The sequence below is a fragment of the Aquarana catesbeiana genome, linkage group LG03 (genome assembly GCF_042186555.1).
Source record: "Aquarana catesbeiana isolate 2022-GZ linkage group LG03, ASM4218655v1, whole genome shotgun sequence".
In the NCBI taxonomy this organism is placed as follows: Eukaryota; Metazoa; Chordata; class Amphibia; order Anura; family Ranidae; genus Aquarana; species Aquarana catesbeiana.
The window spans coordinates 504,679,019-504,696,429 of NC_133326.1; the positions used below are offsets into that span (position 1 = coordinate 504,679,019).

The window sequence follows — 17,411 nt, forward strand, 5'->3', positions numbered from 1 at the left end:
CCACCTGTGAAAAAGAGCTCTGTGTACATACAGATCATCGCACTAACGTCATTGCCCAGCGAAGTCATAAACTGAATCATGCCAGGGAAAGTGTTTGGGCATCTGTACAAACTGAAATTTAACATTAGATTACTAAACCATCCAGAAGTATGTTATGCTAACATTATGTCATGGAGGGTGGGTGCTGGGGTGATGTGGGAAGGGTTGGCTATAAAAAATTGTTGACCATGATTGACCAAAGGAAATTAAAAATGTTGTCCATTTCAACCTTTCAGATCTCGGCAGGCATTTCTAATGCAGGTTAGAAAACAATTGCTGCTATTGGCGATACACTTTTCATTCATCTAGTTTTTATGAATCAGCAGGGGCAAGCTTGTAGATGATAAGACACCATAAAAAATCATTTTAGACCTCCCAGATATTAAAAATTGCAGTGAAGCATTAGCTATTTTATAGTTAGTAAATACCCAGCTGAATGCAAAAGTAGGCACTTTCAGGTGGTTATATATAACTTATTTTATGTTTGCAGTGGTATGGGCTACTCTGTTATGCAAATTCTGATTTCATTCGGAAAGCTGTCGCTTTGACCTTCCATCCCCTACCTGTACTGGATTATGTATGAGAGTAGCTTAAAGCTAAAAACTAGGCTAATATAAAAGACACCCATTAATGCAGCTCTGTAAACATTAAAGTGGTTGTAAACCTCGGACATGAAATATGAGCAAAGCATATCACACCATAGTGCGTACTTGTCTCAATTAAGAGCACTTAGGGGTTTATTTGCTAAAGGCAAATCCATTTTGCACTACAAGTGCACTTGGAAGTGCAGTCGCTGTAGATCTGAAGGGGACATGCAAGGAAAATAAAAAACAGCATTTTTTCTTGTAAATGATTTGATGATAAAATCAGCAGAGCTTCCCCTCATTTCACATCTTCCACTCAGATCTACAGTGACTGCACCTCCAAGTGCACTTGCAGTGCAAAGTGAATTTGCCTTTAGTAAATCAACCCCATAGTGTCATTTCTCTCTGCTGCTTCATTCCTCTGCTATCAGCATGAGTCACTTCTGACAAGTTTTCCTGACACCAAGAGAAAAACAATGACAGGGGAAGGAGCTCCAGCTGATTGACAGCCTCAGCCCTGTTCCTGAGAGCTGTTTGAAAGGGGGTGTGTCCTTTCTCTCCAATCAGATTTCAGAGCTCTCCTCACTGAGCTCTGCAGGGTGTAACTTCGGCTCTCCGCCCCTTTTTTTATGAACTCTGAGACAAGTTGATAAATTCTTGACTTTGAACGGATGTAGAAAAGACTACAGATAAACAGGTACAACTTATGTAGGAGGGATTTGTTTAATCTCTGTGTATCACCTTAGACCAGTCACTTCACTAGGTATATCTAAGGGTTTACAACCACTTTAAAGTGACACTACACTGCATCTGAGCACCACAAACCAAAAACGCTATTCATTTCCTTTTTTATAGTCAAAGGAAACTTACCTATACACCCATGCCTTCATGCTTTATTTTTCTGAGAAATCACGTTGAGAACCACCCCCTAGCATTTCTAACAATGGCCATCCCGAATAAGGGCAGATTATTCATGTAGCATTTACTACTTAGAATCCAACTGCCCTTAGCTCAGACATGCAGGCAGGAGGGTGGGCTTAGCTGGGAAATCCCTCCTGAAGACTCCTGGGATGCTTGACATTATTTGCCTAGGCTTGGAAACCAGGAAGTAACAGAAGAAAAAAAATTAAAACAAGTAAATAAGATATACTTTCCTATCTGTTTACTAAGGTTAGTAGCATAAGTATTAAAAATAGTCAATGTTGATTAAAAGAGTGAAGTTCCACTTTAATACATGACTAAAGTAGTTGTAAAGGCTGAAGGTTTTTTCACCTTCATGCATTCTATGCATGAAGGTAAAAAACCTCCAGTATGCAGCTCCCCCAGCCCCCCTAATACTTACCTGAGCCCAATCTTGATCCAGTGATGTGCACGAGAGCAGTAGCTGTCCCAGCTCTCTGCCTCCTCCTTGGCTCAGAGACAGCAGAAGGAGCCATTGGCGGGGCTGAGCCCCACTTTTGTGTGTCTTAAATATTCGCTATTCTCATATTCTTGAATGGAGGAGAAGATTTGGATGCCGCACACTGGATGTAGTCAAAAAACTTCACTTTATTGAAAAAATGGGATCATCAAAACAACAAGACTGTCATGCAGAAAGTACAGGTAAGCTGACGCGTTTCACACTCAGGACTGAGTGCTTACTCACAGCTATGAGTAAGCACTCAGTCCTGAGTGCGAAACGCGTCAGCTTACCTGTACTTTCTGCATGACAGTCTTGTTGTTTTGATGATCCCATTTTTTCAATAAAGTGAAGTTTTTTGACTACATCCAGTGTGCGGCATCCAAATCTTCTCCTCCATTCAAGCCTGCTTTGCCTAGCATTCAGCCAGCACCTGGAGCTCTTCTGCTCTGAAACTTCTACTTACACCTGGGTCAGTGTCAGCCTGAGCGGTGGAAACACTTTCTTTGCTTGTCTGCATCTAAGGATATATTCTCATATTCTCACACTAATCCTCCTTCCGGCCAATCAGGAAGCAGGTTATGAAGCCCTTTTCCAGATTGGACAAAATGCCAGGTGATCCTATTGGATACCTAAGAGGATGGAGGAGGAGAAAGGAGAGCATGGTCAGAAGAGAAGACCCGCCAACCCACCAGCCGCCACTGAATTGGCTCACCCGCAACGGCGCTCCCCGGTTCAGACAGAGGACGGAGGAGAGATCGGAGTGAGGAGGTAAGGAGGCTGTCCATCTCGCGGGGGGGGGGGGCGCATACCTCCCTCGCATTCATTTCCCCAGGGAGGGGGGTGGACCCACTTTAGTTTAGCGCCCCCCCCCCCCCCCCCGAATTATCGAGCACCAGCCGCCACTGAGTATCACTTTAAGTTCTTATGTGCTAATTAGTTTCAGACATTGGTTTTGTTTTACTTCCGCTCCTACTCAGATTTTGTTATTAAAAAAAAGTTAAATGTGAGCATTTGGTATCACTTTAAATTAATTCTTGAAGCAGTGGCCAAAATAAGCCAGACGGCAAAGGATTAGTCACCAATATTAATTCCTGCAGCTGATCTTTTCCCATTACTGACTTTCCATCCCTTCTTCTGCACTGTGTCTCAGAGTGGAGATGCCCATCTTTGTAGAGGAAAGGAGAGCAACCAAATCTCAAGACTAGCAGTCAGCACTACAGATATACAGCTATGGTGGTTGTAGGTGTTGGAGCGCCTTGGCTCATTCACATTCCAGTCAAAAGGTACATTTTCAGGGTACTTCTTAGGCACAATTTTAAATGTTCCATATAACATAGCAAATTTTCACTTTTTTTGAGTTACACTCCACTTTAATTGTATTATTGTAAATGTAAGCAGTGTAAGTTCCTAAATTTGACTTGGTATCAGCCCTTTGCAGTCCCTGTACAGCAGATAATGCTGATGAGAGAACAAAGTGATAGAGAGATGAGCTGATCAGTCTGCTGCTTCTCTATTTATTCTCCAGTCACCGGAGGGCTATATCTTAAAAAGGAATGCGCTGGCGTCAACCACCAGTTTCAGATTCTCTTACGCATAGGTTTAAATTCATTGAAATAATTCTTTACTTTTTTAAAAATTTTTAAAATTGTGTAAAATATGTATTCCTGTGTGTTCCTATGTGCTTAGTGGTTTAGGACAATGATTTTGTTTTACTCCTGACCCTACTCAGAATAAAAAAATGTCTAGATGGTTTATTTTGCAATTGGTTGCAATTGGTTTTATTTCACCAACTGCTACACATATTTGCTATATGCTGACATACAGACAATGAAAATACATAAATATGGCATTGCAAAAAAACAACAAATTGCATAAAAACGTATCTTTTGCTAAACGTTATAAAGCCACTTATAATCTATAGTTACTGAACTTACTCTTATCATTTACATTTACCTACAAAAGTTTATCCATTGAGAAAATACTCCGATATGGAAAAAGGCCAAACAAAGGAAATGTAGGCTTCCATAAAACTAACACATTAAAACGGAACTTCAGTCTTTTTTTCATCTTTCTATCTATTAAATCTTCTGCCCTTGTTGTTTTAACATTGGAAAGTAAAACATTTTTTTTCTGCCAGTAAATACCTTATACAGCCCACTTCCCGTTTCTTGTCTGGAAAAAAGCCTAGGCTTATGACATCACGCACAGCTCTCTCTCTCACTCTCGTGAGAGTTTGCCAGGAAGAGAGGGGGGATGAGTCATAAGAGGACCAGTGAGAGCTGCAGAGCTGGAGGTGTGCCTCTGTGTGTCTGTAAATCCAGGAAGTGAACAGGCAGCAGCTTCAGCTGCCCACCGTTAAAATGATTGCAGCCAGACTTAGTGGAGGGAGATTTCTGCAGCATATTTGGCAAGTACAGAATCACAGTATGTATAAAAAAATATGCAAAGTGGTTGGAGGGAATCTTCAGAATGGCAAACATGTTTTTATTATAAATTACGTGAGCAGACTGCAGTTCCTCTTTAAGAACAATTGATATGTAAATATCATATTTTTTATTTGTACTTTTTACAAACTTTAGTTCATTCTACATACAGATTGCCCTTCAGACTGGAACTCTTATAATGTGATATAAAAACAATCAGCAATGGTAACACAACCAATTAGAAATCATCACTCAGTGACTCAGATAGGCCATTTCTGATTGGTTAGTGTGAAGTTATTGCACAGTTTACTTGGGGTGGGCATTTCTAACAGTAACAAAAAATATATTTTAGATGAGGCCATGACTCTAAAGGGAGTTTGTCATCAAAGGAAAGGGTGACTGGAAATGGACAAATGGCAGGTCCATTACAAGAAAAACACAAGGCTCCTAGACTGTATTAGGTTAGCCAGCCTTGTTACAATCAGTTTTCAATCTTCAATAGATTTCTAACAATCCATTCAATTTGTATGTAATCAGGCAGGTCACTACTATGTAATATGGTTAAATCTAAAGGAGAGTTTACAGTCAGACTGTAGCCAGCTTTAATACTTCAAGCAGCAGTACAAAATTTACTCTGGGTGCAGCCATTTTAATAAAAATGTGTCTTTCAGGCACAAAGCTGATCCAAAGTCCCCCAATTCCATCTATTACTCTGCTACAGAGACAGATATTTAAAGCCTCGCTTTAAAAAAAAAAAAAAAAAAAAAAACCCTTGCAATGGCCCCTTCCACACTGCCAGTGTGGAAGGGACCATAATGAGTTTAATGCTCATTAAGCGTAGAGTTAAAGTTTTATGTTGTTCTAACAGTTAAGTCTAGGATTTTCTGTGTAACCAGTCCTCCGAAATCTCTTCTCTAAGATGCTCCAGCGGTCACACGCTGACATCATCAACTACACTGCAAGGCCAATAGTCCTTCATTATACACTCCAAAGACATGCTGGTAGGTTAATTGGATCCTATCTAAATTGTCCCTAGTATGTATGAATATGAGTTTAGGGACCTTAGATTGTAAGCTCCTTGAGGGTAGGGACTGATGTGAATGTACAATGTATATGTAAAGCGCTGCGTAAATTGACGGCGCTATATAAGTAACTGAAATAAATAAAATAAATAAAAATTGTAAGTGAGGACAGGTGGGTATGGGAGGAAACCCACAACATGGAGCATTGGAGAGAGGAGGAGAACACCGGAGGCAGCAGCTGCAAAGTCAAATAAAATCATATAATGTAAAAAAAAAGGTAAAAAAATTTAAATCTGAACTCCAGGAATAATCTTTATTTCATATTTACACTGGTCCAGCTTAGCACAATGTAAATGTGCCTATTGCATACCTGAGGGACTCCTGAGGAAGTTGACAATCACTGTTGTAGTTTGCGCTACTACAGTGACTGCTGCAATCTTCCAGGTCCTACTTGGGTTCAGTGCAAGAGGTTTCTCCTCTGCATATTAAACTTAGGGCGATTGCTGGTTTGGCACTAACACCATTCATGGAACACCTAGTATTTTTTCATTAAAAAGAAGTATTCTCTGATTTCCTGAGGTGGAGAGGATGAGCAGTAATGTCACAATCTCCACCTTGCACCAACTACTACAGTGATTTTGCCCTGGGGTCCATCAGAAATGAGATATACATACTTCCATTGTGCCAAGCTGGACTAATGTCTCTATGTAACACACACAAATCCTGGAGTTCAGATGTAATTCCAGAATAGTATTGCGGATGTATAAATCACTTGTAAGGCCATATATTATATGAGGTGCACTGTGTGCAGGACATTTGGAAAGGGGTCAAAGGTGGGCAACTTAATAAAAGGGTCTCATAGTGAAAGGTTAGACAAATGTATCTTGTGTTGTTTTGATTAAAGATATTATTTGTTAAATATAATTTAATACAAATTAAAAAAGGTTTTGACACATAAAACATTATCCCAAGAACTGTACACAGAGCAAAGGGACATCAGTTTGGAATGAGCTTAGATAGCATAGTGAAAACGGTTAAGTGTGGAAGGAACGCCATACCCTAAAGAAGTATTAATGGAGAAATCTACAACATAACTTAATGACACTACAAATATCCAAATGTTATGAAAGGATTTTGTGGAAATATTTTTATCAATGGCTCTCTCTCTATATAGACCCAAACCATTGGGATTATTGCTGGTTGCACTAGATGAACATTGGCCTTTCTTTGTCTAGGTAACTGTAGCCATCAAACAATGCTTGCATGCTGTACAACTTTGTGACTTGTGATGAAGGTGGACAGCGGAGAAAATAACTTGTGATGGAGGTGGACAGTGGAGAAAATAAAGATTTGACATAAGCGTGCTCCGTCATACCATTTAGGACCTGACTATGTTACCACAGCAACTAGCATTCCTCTGGGCCTGAGTAATGCGAGAGGGGAGCCAGGCAGGGTGGAGCTCAACTAAGAGCAAGTTTGAAAAGTTGATTCTCTCCCACACAACATCAGCCCCCCCCCCTCCTTTCTTTTCTCTCATCCCACCCATCCCCCTTTTTCTGCCTATGTGGCAGACAATGGCTGTGTTAACCCCTTTTTACAACTCTATATAGGGACCTGCCACGCAGTGACAGGCAGGCTTTATGGCTACTCATCCTGTCCATCATCTGTTGACTATTGGCAATGTATATTGCCATTTCTGCACCAATTAAAGAAAAACATGTTTGCATTTTTTTAATATTATAACATATTATATTTAGAATTATTATTAGAATTTAACGCGTTATTACGAAATAGCATAACATGTCTTTTTCTTTTTCTTTTTTTACACTCTTCTACGCAACATTGTTATACTCAATATCAGTCGTTTATCACTGGACTATTTTCCAGTCACTGCTCCTCAAGGGCATGCTTAAAATACTTTAATAACATTCCAGTGATAGAAGGCACTCCTGCTTGTCCTCATCCTTCTCTAACATCTATTATGTGATCCACAACAGACCTCTCTATATTGCATATATCAACTAACACCTCCTATGGCACTTGCATTTCACAGTGAGATAAAAGGTTTAAGGTTTAGGGTTATGATCATACTTAAAAAATATAGAGAGGCTCATTTTCTAAGCATAACTGAGCTGTAAATCTTACCAAAATTTCCAAACTTTATTTTGAGAAATATATTTAAAATTGTAACTTTAAATAAAGTATTTAAAATAATGGTGATAAAATCGTAATCAGTGTTACGTTAAAAGAGTAAGGATTTAAATGTAGGTTGGCAACTATAGGGAGTAAAGTACTACATCTGACCACACCACCTGGCTAAAGGGGATATTTCTAATACATACTCATACATGTAAATAAAAGTAAGTAAAAAAATCAGTATAACATTTATATAATAATATCTTAACCAGTTTGGCTGTTGCTTCAAAGCTTATCAAAGATCATATATATATATATATATATATATATATATATATATATATATATATATATATATATATATATATATTTATTTATATATCATAATTAAACATAATTAAACATGCTACAAAATATACCATTATTTACATACACAGTTTTTTTTCTTGTTGTAAATCTTTTTCCCTTTACTGTTGTAATCACACCTTTTTATGAAGTGGATTGTTCAAATTCTTGTGCATCTCTCCAATGTTGCCATTGTAATTCCTTATCTCTAGAATTTTTAAAACATGTCATCTTCAGACCAGAAAAAAAAAAAAAAACCCTTAGGTCCCTTCGAGCAAGAGTAAAAGTGTGCCTATCAGTGGCATACAAAGTACACGGGGGGTTAAATTAAAATTTTTGGTGAATAATGTAAAAATATTTCCCTTTTGACATATTTAATGCAATGGATTAAAATGATATAAGCATAATGTAACAATTAAATAGGAATAATTAATTAAGTCTTCTAGAATATCAATAAAATATATAAGATGTAGCTATAGTAATTATGTCGCCACACCTATAATTCAGGTCGTTAATAGTTATGCTTCCCAAGATGTACCTATTTCCTATAGAGCAGCATTTCTATACTTAGTTTCCAGAGTGAGAACTTGCAGTTCTACTTGGAAAGTTCCAGGATGATAGAAGCAGCTGCATTATATGGGGATATAGGTATAGGAAGCCTGTTCAGGAGATAGTTCATACCTTGCAACACGAGAGGAGAGAGCTTGAGCCTCAGGGATGGTCTGAAGAAATCTGAAGGGTGCACAATAACTTAGCACAGAGCAGAAGCAGGATGGGTGGGACTGAGCTGTCTGTCTTTCTCATTCTCTCTTTTTTTTTTTTTTCAGGGGAGGCTGTGCAAACTCATCCAGCCCCCTGACAAGCCTATTCCAAGGATGAAGCCAAAAGTACATAAAAAAAGTAACTGCAGATTTCAGACCAGAACAATCCATAGAGACTCCTAAACCTAGGAGAGGAAATGGGTAATATGAATAGTGTCTGGTCTGTTGGTTGAACAATGTTAGTTTGATGAAACTTGTATAGTTTGTAGGAAACAATGGTAATAAATAGCAACAGTGTAACCAAACTTTCTGAATGTTTTGCCAGGTGTTGGTAACAAAAGCTAATATAATAAAAGTGCGGATTTATAGCGTAAAAAATTCAAGCAGCGTGAAGAGTTTAAAAGAGAGGTATGGGAATAAAAAAACAAAACAAACATACAGTAACAAACATAAAGTACATACTCATCTAGATGGCTACAGCATCAATCTGATGTTGCCGTTGTCTCCTGCTGGTTCTATAGTGTGAACTGAGCCATCAAAGACTGCTGATTGCTCAGTTCTCGGGTCTGCTCTGAGCACAGAGCCATGACTGTCAGTCACCGTTCTGTACTATGCCTCTTTAGTGATCACTGGGACACCGGACTGATACTCAGCTCTTACTGATACTCATACTTAGCTCATTATGCCTTTGTCTTGCAGGTTAGTTTTTTTTTTTTTCAAAGTGGGTTTACAACCACTTTAAGTAAAATTTTGTTCCAGTAGAGGTCCAAATCTCATGTTTGTTCTATTACTCAGCCCCCTTTACATCACAGTCCCCCTATTTACATCATAGCCCCCTTTAAAATACAGCCCCCTCTTTACATCACATTATCCCCATTTGTATCACAGTCCCACCCCCCTTTACATTGCTTCTCCATTTACATCACATCGCAATCTTTTTGCATCTCAGTCCCCCCCTTTATATCACAGCCCCTCTGCCCCTCTTTACAATACACCCCCCCCTTTGCATCGCAGGCCCCCATCTTTACATTGTACATTGCAGTCCCCCATCTTTACATCTCAGCCCCCCTTTTGTAATACAGTCCCACCCCCTTTACATCATAGTCCCCCATCTTTACATCACAGTCCCTTTTACAATATAGTCCCCTCTTTACCTCATATTCCCCTCACTTGCATCACAGCCCTGCCTCCCCTTTACATTGCAGTCTACCATCTTTATATAACAGTCCTCCCCTTTACATTGCAGTCTGCCATCTTTATATAACAGTCCTTCCCTTTGCAACCCCGTTCCCCGATTTTATATCACAGTCCCCACTTTCGCATCTGAACATTGCAGCCCTCTTCTTACATTACAGTCTCCCATCTCTTCATTGCAGTTCCCACTTTACATTACAGCCCCCCTTCACATAAAAGAATCCCCCTTTTACAACACAGTTTCCCTTTACATAATAGCACCCCCTTTACATCAGAGCCCCCCTTTACATTGCAGCCCTTCTTCACATCAAAATCCCCCTTTTATAGTACAGCCCTTACTTCTATATTATAGCACCCCCTGTTACATCTCAGTGCCTTCACTTTCCATGGCGGTCCACTGTTTAGATAGCAGCCAGCACTCCCTTCCTTCAGTGTGCTCATCTCCCCTTCCCCTTCCTCTCCTACATTTCATAGCAGAGGGTGGGAGGTGCAAACAGTCTGGACGGGGGTGGAAGCTTCCTAACTTCTCCTATTAACAAGTGGGTGATTGATTGCTAGGACCGCCCTGCGTCCTAGTAATCAACCAACCACTTGTTAACTTGAAAGTGGGGCAGCTCCTACCCTCCATCCAGACTGATTGCACTTCCCGCCCTTTGTCCTGCTGTGAAGAGGACAGCAGTGGCATCAGCAGGATGAAGAAAGGACACACAGGCAGCTAAATGGCAAGGCCGTGGCGGTCTGGATAAAACCGATACTCGGTCAAGATCCAGACCATGGTCCACCATTTAGTGATGCCTGCTGGAGACAAAGCTTTTCTAAGTTTTTGGGAGTTGGAAAAGGTTGGAACCTCTGTCAGATTTTATTGCTGTCTGTGTAGTTCACCTTCACTATTTATCTTAGTGATCCTTGTCAAGGAGACTCTTGATGGAATCTGGAATACTTGATAAGAAATATGCATCCCCCCCCTCTCACCTGTAAAGCAGGGTATATACATGGACTGAAAAATCGGCCGGTTCAGCAGGATTTTTCAAATTTTGTTCTGTGTGTACCACTGCCTGTTCAACAGAAGACAACCTTTCTGTCCAACTGTCCTGTTGGAAAACCAGCATTTGATCAACAGTCACAGCCTATGGCTGTAGCACTGATCTGTGTATTCTGATAGGGGCGAGTAGTCCCCGCTGTCAGAATACAATAGAGCAGCATAGGGGATCCCTGCATCTACTTTGCTTATGTGGATGTGGGGATCTGTCCATTTTTTCATTCAACTAAAAAAAAAAAAAAGTTGTATACCCTACTTTAATCTCCCTGTTGTCACCAGAGATTTTGGCCAACACTCCAGATCCATTTAATCATGTTCCACTATAGAAATACATTTTATTTCCAATGTTAAAAAATGTTGACCAATCCTCGATTGCTCTCTTACATTAGTGGACAGTAGAGGTGTAACTAAAAATAACAGGACCCATATAAACCAATAGTCAAATTTGTATCTAAAGATAAGGCTGGTAGGTTTTCTGTGACAACAAGACAAAGATTGTCAGCAGTTCCCACCCTTCACTGTACTACAATTGTGTTTTTGTCTGCGTCCCTATTGAAGAGATTTCCCATCACTTCCTGTCCTGACAGTAATAATATGATAATAGTGGCCAACCCGTCTTCAACACTTCTTGTTTGGGTGGGGGGGGGGGGGGTGCAGATGGTATGGACCCATAACCCGATGGGCAATGTTTCAGATATATTTCTTCACCCCGCTGGTTAAACCTCTGCAAAATAATATACGAGTCATACCACAATTCACATGAAGACTGAGTGCGATCGTGGGAAGAACATACAGCATACAGCAACGTATACATTTTTACCTTGCTCAGAAAGTTGAATATTATACCGGAATCGTGGGTGCCCTGGCAGCAGATTGTGAAGGTGGGAGAGCACAAGAGAAGTAAATTTTGACTGCTTAAAATTTGTTACCAACACTTCATATTCCTCATATGTGCCTGCTGTGCCATGTAATTGTATGAGAAGGTATACTGTTCTCTTTGTATTGCTTCCTTTATGTGAAATCCCTGGTGTTCCTGCCAGTCCCCTTGCTTTCCTAATAAAAACTGACCCCACTAAGCAGGAGAACACACCATGGTCAGTTCTCTAGCCATGCTGGGAACTCTGCCTGCTCTCCTCCAATGTGATCAGGCTTGTCCAGGCACCCAACCCCCCCCCCCCCGCTGCGCAGCCATTCACTGGAAAGGGAAATTTCAGTGTGCTGTTGCTTCTCCCCCCCAGCTAAGCAGCTAAGAACAGAGGGAATGTGATCACTTATAAAAAAAAGGGAAAAACTGTATTTATAATGTATTTTTATAACTATACAAACATTTTTTCCCTTTCATGTTTATTTTAGACGTAATGGGTTGTATATAATCACTTTAACATCCCTGTAAAGTGGACCTGTCATCTTGCCTAGTATAGGCAAAGTACAATTTCACTGTAGGTGGTATTTATTAAACACTTCCAACCAGTTTGTGATTGTCAATGAGGCCTTACAAACCATATGTCCTACTACAGGGATCTGAGTTTTCAATAGACACTTGCTTGTAAGAGCGGGGCTGACAGCTGTATGAGTTATACTTCCTGCCTGGCAGTAGAAAATATACAAACCTACACCAGTCTATTCATATATTTGGTCTGAGGTTTTTCCAGGTGTAAACATGTGGTCAGACATCAACCACAGCTCTTGCACCCCCATAAATAGATAGAAAACCCATTACCTGTACTGAGACTTCAGTGTCCTCTGAATGATCTGTTTGCTGCACTGGTTATGAATAACTGCAAAATTGTATTTGGCCAGAGAGTAAATGATCATATCATATAAGGGAATTGTTTATAAAAAGCATAGAAAAAAAGGATGTTTTGTGCATATAAATCACAAGCTGCTAAGATTTTAAAGTGACTAAGGGGTTAATTTACTAAAGACAAATAGGCTGTGCACTTTGCAAAGTGCAGTTGCACTCTGCAAGAGCAGTTGCTCCAGAGCTTAGTAAATGAGGTGGAGCTCGGCTGACTTCCATCATCCAATCACGTGGAAGCAACAATGCTGTTTTTTCCCTTGCATGTGATTGGATGTTCTTTGCAAAGTAAAGCTTTACCTCATTTACTAAGCTCTGGTGCATCTGCACTGGCCGAGTACAACTGTACATTGCATAGTGCATAGTCTATTTGCCTTTAGTAAATCAACCCCTTTGTCTCTGTGCTAAGGTTCCCAAGCAAAGCTATACCTGTAAAAGAAGAGTGTAGTACTTCCCTCTTCTGCCACCCATGGCTCTGAATACCACTCTGTTAATGAGAGATCATTCCCTAAACTTTGCTGGGGTATGAACACTTCTGGAAGTATCGATCTCCTTGATTTCCTGAAGCTCTTACAGGTTCTCCCAGTTGACTTCCAAATTAATACAGGAAGAACCAGCGAGAGCTGCCAGGAGATATCCCCTGATTACTGGTGTTCTGATGACTGGCGGGGTAATGATCCAGAAGCAACAAGAGAGGTGTAGGAAGTATGGCTAAAGCAGAAGTAGGTAGATCCTTGTACTGCAGGTCCTCATGGTGCAGAAGTGATATCATCAATCTCACTCCAAATCTGGTGAAACTAGCAGTCAGAGGCATCTGCCTTAGATGATCTCATACTGCAGATATACAGGTTAGCAGTGCCAGGAGCAAAGTCAACCGGTGCCCAGGATGAAGATAGGAATCCCCCCCCCCATTTACTGTTTGGTGGAGAATCAGATGGGGCCAATAGTGGCGAGTGCCAAAATGTTTATTATGCAAGTGGCATGCAAATACATAGTACCAGTATAAAGTTTAAAACATAAAAAGTTTCTGAGTTGGTGGTGTCACTTAAAGGAAAAAATGTCCCCCGAGTTGGTGATGTGAATGGAATAAAAAAAAAGCTCCCTAAATCAGTGGTGTCATTGGAAATTAAATACCCCTGCATGGGGGTGTCACTGACATTGAAAAAGACTGAGTTGGTGGTGTCATTGGGAAAAAAATTGTCCCTAAGTCAGTGGTGTCACTGAAAGGAAAAAAATCGTCCCTACATTGGTGGTGTCACAGGAAAAAACATCACTACAAAGCTCCTCCCCCACCCCTAGTACAGAGCTCTTCCCTCCGACCCCTTCTTCCTCACTAAAAATCTCACCCCCCCAGTCCAGAGCTCTCCCCTCCCAGTACAGAGGTATCCCTTCCTCTACCCCCCCCCAGTACAGAGCTATCCCTCCCAGTAGAAAGCCCCCCCCACCCCCTTGACCCCCCCCCCAATACAGAACTACCCCCTTTTCCCACCCCCCAATACAGAATTCCCCTAACCCCTTACCCCAAGTCCACAGAGCTCCCCTTTTCTTCCCCATTTCCCCAGTACACAGAGCTCTAGCCTCCACCTGCCCACCGCCAAAGTACACCAGTCTACCATCCACCCCCAGCCATTTACTTAGTTCTGCAGAGAACTCAATACCCAGTGTCCTGGTAGCTGCTCATCCTAAACTGAGGAGGCGCTATCACTTGAGGCACACTGTCATTTTTAAACACAGAATTGACATAGGAAACCTCATCTGTGTTTACAGCAATTGACAGCAGCAGGCGGGGAGCATAGAGATAGTGCCAGAGGTGGGGGTAGAACTGCTGTGCTCTGGAAGGATGGACATTGCAGGCATTCCTGTCAATGAGAGGCAAAGGAAGGGAACCCCCCATCTTCCTGCACATAGAACCGGGGCTCCTCTGCTTTCACCCCCTTGTTCCAGCAATGCTGCTTAGAATAAAGAATATAAGTGCCTAGGCACTGTTACATGTCAGGGAGTACACTATATTTTTAGCAGGAATTCAAAGCAAATGATCATTTCCCAGGGTAATGCTTTGGCATTTCTAAATGTTCCCTAAAAGATCTGCATTTAGGAGATACTTGCGTAGCTGATCTTGAGGAGAAAGTACCCATCATCTAGAAAAATATCTTGACTAATCATTTATTCCTCAAGATCAGATGGTCATGTGGTGTTTGCAAAATGTGCAACATACCAACAGGCGAATGTGAAAAAAGTGGTACATCGCTACCCCTATAATAAGCAATAACGAAAACAAATGTGACATACACAATGGGTTAATTCAAATAGGGCATGCTCATAATAAATAAACCGTTTTCTGTAGTAAATAAATCATGTGAAACTCTGGGCTACAAAGTCCCAACTACAATATATATATGATCATAAACACACTTGCTCAGTGATACAATTACATTTCGTGCTCATAGAGTAAACAAAAATAAAAAATGACAGGGAGTTAAGTGTATGAATACACTCTTCTTGTGAGCTAGGTGTAAAGTTAACACAAAAGTCCTTCTGTGAACCTGAATGTGGATAAACACAAATCACAGTGCCCCTCCACTTTCCAAACTATGCGCTCACCTCCAGCATAAACCTGCCACAGGTCTAACCAAGCCTTCCCCTTTAAGGGGTATATACATCCATTACTGGGTTAAAGGATCTTAATCCTGTTCCATTCCTTCCAGCCTGTGATGCTCCATAAGATGATGTTCATAGAAAAATCAAAAGGCTGAAATAGTGCTGAATCACATAAAAGCACACTTTAATAAAAACTTAATGAATAAAAACTCACATTTCTCAGTGCACTTCCTCTAGTGCACCTAGGAAATGGATTTGGCACATTAGGACTGTGCAGGCCTTTTAAAAGATCACTTGGGTACTGTAAACCTTGGATCTATACAGCCAGGGTTCAAACTTCCTGAATGTGCACGATGATGTCAACAGGCCCTGACCCAATGCGTTTTGTCACTTGTCATGTGACTTCCTCAAGGAAGTCCAACAAGCGAACTGTTTCCATTGCCAAATGTCATCATCTAGATCAGCCAATAATCATCTCCAGTCTATTGGAAGCCTAGAGGTGACCAAAAATGTAGTAATGGGCTCAATTTGGGCATTGCCTGCAACAGTTGTGTCCTTTAAGATTTCACTTAATGGTATCAACATATCAACCAACACATCTGACCTTAGAAGATCATGTATAGAGTGAGTAAAGTAGAGAGGAAGCAAGTACTACTATGCTTGTGAATCTGTCATGCATAGGCCATGCACTGTGGTGGATATAGGGACTATAACGTCATAATACAGGAGAGGCAGATGTCCTTTTTTGTCAATATTGGCTGTAAAAAATAATAGTAATAATCGCCACCGGCATTGGTGTTCTGTGCTTACTTATCTGAACACACTCTCCTGTGCTAAGCTCCCTCTCTCCCAGTCAAGCTGGAACTATAGTTGTCCACTTCTGCCTAGCAGCACTAGGGTCGCTGGCAGTGGTGGCCGGTGCTTAATTTTTTTGGGCTGGCATACAAACCAGGTCCCCTCACTCCCCTCCCATCGCTCAATTCAATCGCCCGCTCGCTCCCCCGTCACCCACCAGGCCGCCCGCCAGCCCCGCACTTATCCTATCCAGGTCATGGCTTCGGCCACTTCCCCCCTGCATCTCCTCCCAAGTCCCGGTGGTTGCTTCTCCTCCCAGCCAATCGGGTATTAGGACTCTCGGCCAATTGAGTTTTAGGACCCGCTTCCTGATGAAGACATTAGCGAATATTAATTCGCTAATGTCACACAAGTGGGTGGGCTCGGGGCGCAGTGCTCTGCAACCTGTGCCCACCCTTTTTTAAGCCAATTAGAGCCTCAGGCTCTAATCATGTGCTTAAAAAAAAAAAACCTCATTGAAATCCATGCGTCCGGCACCCTGAATGGAGATTAGAGGCTGGGTGAATGGATTAGGGGGGTGGCTCCCCTGTGCCTCTTATGAGTGGCCGCCACTGGTCGCTGGTTCGAGTCCCAACCACGGCACTACCTGCCTGCAGTTTGCATGTTCTCCCTGTGTATGCATGGGTCTCCTCCGTATACTCCAGTTTTCTCCCACACTCCAAAGCCATGCTGGCATGTTGATTGGCTCCTGTCGAAAATGGCCCTAGTATGTGTATGCGTGAATGTGAGTTAGGGACCTTAGAATGTAAGCTTCTTGAGGGCAGGGGCTGAATGTATAATATATGTGTAAAGCGCTGCATAAATTGACAGCACTATATAAGTACCTTCAATACATTAAATAAAAACTGTCCAGGGCAAAGATCACTCCACCTGTCAGTTCCTCCTTTTTTTCTGTGCCAGGTGTTAGAAAGCAGAGAGGGTTTGAGTACCCGACACACTGTTGCTACTCTGCACACATGGCGACAGTAGTACACCATCTGGGTGGTGTTAAAAAAAGGCGGGGCATGCGTGTAATGAGGAGGTGCGGCTCACCACGCAGTGCCCCTACACACATGAAAACATTGCACTTTGAGTAGCTGCCCCTCCTGTTCCCCTCCCCGACCCAGGCTTGACTATACTGACTGTAATCACGAAAACATTTTATGATTCTAAAGGAAATACAACGTGTTAACATGGTCATGTTTTATAAAAGCTGTGTGGTGGGTACATTGGGGT

At 41.4% G+C, this 17,411-nt stretch overlaps 2 protein-coding genes across 2 annotated transcripts in view; one reads left to right on the top strand and one right to left on the bottom strand.

Moving 5' to 3' along the window:
* Nucleotides 1–8,786, bottom strand: part of SPARC (secreted protein acidic and cysteine rich) — a 36,392-nt gene extending 27,606 nt beyond the window's left edge. Inside the window, exon 1 of the mRNA XM_073621128.1 lies at nucleotides 8,633–8,786. The gene's annotated coding sequence lies outside the window, so the exon portion shown is untranslated. The remainder of the gene's footprint in view (nucleotides 1–8,632) is intronic.
* The window catches only part of G3BP1 (G3BP stress granule assembly factor 1), a 258,228-nt gene continuing 241,186 nt past the window's right edge, over nucleotides 370–17,411 (top strand). Inside the window, exon 1 of the mRNA XM_073621127.1 lies at nucleotides 370–374. The gene's annotated coding sequence lies outside the window, so the exon portion shown is untranslated. The remainder of the gene's footprint in view (nucleotides 375–17,411) is intronic.